We start from the raw sequence: 2913 nt of genomic DNA, 5'->3' as shown, positions 1-2913 counted from the left end.
AGATGCTTCAACTGTCAGCAGAGTGACACTGAAAATTATTGCACCCACTGCTATAGATGTGGAAGCAGTGAGCATTTCTTTGCGGGCTGTAGAGCAAGGGCAGTAAACTCATCAAGGGATGCTTATTTAAATGAGAGAGGGTTACTTCCACGAGACAGGGAGTAACCTGCCAGATGTTAGAGTCCCATCAACAATGCTCGGGGTGTGGGATGAAAAGAAAAGCTCTCTATTGCTCCAAGTTATGTCAGGCTCGTCACTGGAGTAGACACAAGAAAGACTGCCAGCAGAAAGGGCGTAAAGATGTGAAAGAATTAAGTGCCACAATGAGAACAAATTCAAACAAATCACTGAGCATGGCCGCTTTAGTGGGAAAACAGTGTCTCATTGACTGTTATATCCAGGGAGTTAAAACAACAGCATTGTGGGATACGGGATCTCAAGTTTGTATCATCGATGAGTGGTGGAAAAATGAAATATTACCTGATGTGAGGTTAAGGCTTCTTTCAGAAATAATCGACGCACCTGACACACTTCAAATAGTAGCAGCAAACGGACAAGGTATCCCTTATGTTGGGTGGATAGAAGTCACATTTCAGTTGCCAGGAGGAAACAGTGACCGCATATGGGGTGAGATCCCAGAGAAAATATATTAATTCCCAAGCGTACCTCTTTACAGGTTGAGTGCCGAATAAAGATGAACCCACTGAAGGAGGACACTACTTTGATGTTTGAACCCGATCTTGATCCCAAATAGGTGGAAGGGCTAGAGTTCCAGGAGACACTTTTAAAGGTTAAGAAGGGGGTTCCACCATACATCGTATTTGATGCTCGGAATCCTACGGACCATGACATTGTCCTGTGTAGAAAAGCAGTCATAGGAACAGCACATAGGGTACAAGCTGTTTATCCGTCCATGTCATTGGATCAGTCAATTCAGTCCATACCTGCTTCAGTGAATCCCATCCAAACAAGCAGTGCTGAGTTTGCCAGTGATACCTGGGACCCTCCAGTAGATTTGGGTAATCTGAGTCAGCCTGAAAAGAAAATAGTATGCAAGATGTTACGAGAGGAATGTGCATCTTTCTCGAAGTCAGATGATGACATCGGGTGCATAGAAAACCTAACCCTGAAGATATCCCTTCAAGACACAGTTCCTGTTGCACGTTCATACATATCTGTGCCAAAACCACTATATAGGGAAGTAAAAGATTACCTTCATGACCTGATTGCTCAGGGTTGGATATCAAAATCAACATCATCTTATGGATCACCTGTTGTCTGTCTTAGGAAAAGGGATGGAAGCCTCCGCCTTTGTGTGGATTACAGGGAGCTGAATAAGAAGACCAATCCTGATCGTCAGCCAATTCCCAGAATCCAAGATATGCTTGACAACCTGGGGGGGAATTCATGGTTTTCACTATTAGATCAGGGCAAAGCATATCATCAAGGCTTTATGGCAAAGGAGAGTAGGCCCCTGACCGCATTTTTTAACCCCGTGGGGGTTGTATGAGTGGATACGAATTCCTTTTGGCTGGATGAATGCTCCAGCTGCCTTTCAGAGGCGTATGGAGGAATGCTTGGAGAGGTTGAGAGACCGGATATGTGTGCCATACCTTGATGATATCTTAGTCTACAGCAAGTCCTTTGAAGACCATGTCCACCATGTGCGGGAGGTATTGCAGCAGCTTAGACGGTATGGAATAAAATTGAAGCCAAGCAAATGTGGAATGTTCAGGGAAATCCGCTACCTTGGAAGAATTGTGTCGGCTGAAGGTAGCAAAGTGGATCCAGCTGACACGGAGGCTGTGCGAGCTTGGAAGGAAAAGAGACCAAGTACCGTCGGGCAGCTGCGAACTGTAATGGGCCTCTTAAGTTACTACCGACAATTTATTAAGGATTTTTCATAGATTGCTGGATCACTGTATGATTTACTCGAGAGTTTTGGAAAACACTTGCCAAAATTTCAGACGAAGTAAAGTGAAGACTAGAGGAGTGCCTTCGAACCAACCAATAATGTGGAAGAATGAGCACCAAGAGATCTTGGAAAAATTTATAAACCATCTGGTCGAACCACCTATCCTTGGATTTCCAGACTTTTCACTGCCTTTTATTCTTCATACAGATACCTCAAACCAAGGCCTGGGGGCAGTATTGTACCAAAAGCAGGGGGGTAAGCTCCGTGTAATAGCATATGGATTTCGGACCCTCACAGCTGCCGAAGGAAATTACCACCTCCATTCGAGTAAATTAGAGTTTCTCGCCCTCAGGTGGTCGATAACGGAGAAATTTAGAGACTACTTATACTACGCACCTACATTCACAGTCTTTAGCGATAATAACCCTCTCACGTATGTACTATCCAGCGCGAAACTCAATGCCACCGGCTGTAGGTGGGTAGCGGAGTTAGCCGACTTCCATTTTTCAATAAAGTACCGCCCTGGCCGAGAGAATGCAGATGCCGACAGTTTATCAAGATTGCCTTTAGACATTGAAGGGATGATAGAAAAATGTACGGAGGGAAAGACATCAGACTGCATTGCAGCCACCGCACAAGCTATAGAAGTGCAGGAAGATACCTCACCTTGGGTAGTATCTGACTCGTCTCCATGTTCACCTGACATGGGTGACAATGAACCTCTTCCGGTGGCTAAAATACAGCAGAGTCAAAGGGAGGATCCACACATCGGGCCTGTAATAAAATATAAATTAACTTGTGTGCGACCTTGCCCCAAACAAATGAAGTCTCTTACTCCTCAGAGCCGATGTCTTCTTCGTGAATGGGAGAAGCTTCATTTGGATGAGAGCGGCATCCTAAAGCGGAAGACAGCAAATAGACACCAACTGGTCCTACCTGAAAGATACAAGGCAGTGGTAATGAAGTTGCACAATGAGATGGGTCACCAAGGAGTTGAT

This window comes from Sinocyclocheilus grahami, unplaced genomic scaffold (assembly GCF_001515645.1).
Source record: "Sinocyclocheilus grahami isolate Dianchi unplaced genomic scaffold, SAMN03320097.WGS_v1.1 scaffold57.1, whole genome shotgun sequence".
NCBI lineage: Eukaryota > Metazoa > Chordata > Actinopteri > Cypriniformes > Cyprinidae > Sinocyclocheilus > Sinocyclocheilus grahami.
This window is presented reverse-complemented; position numbering follows the sequence as displayed.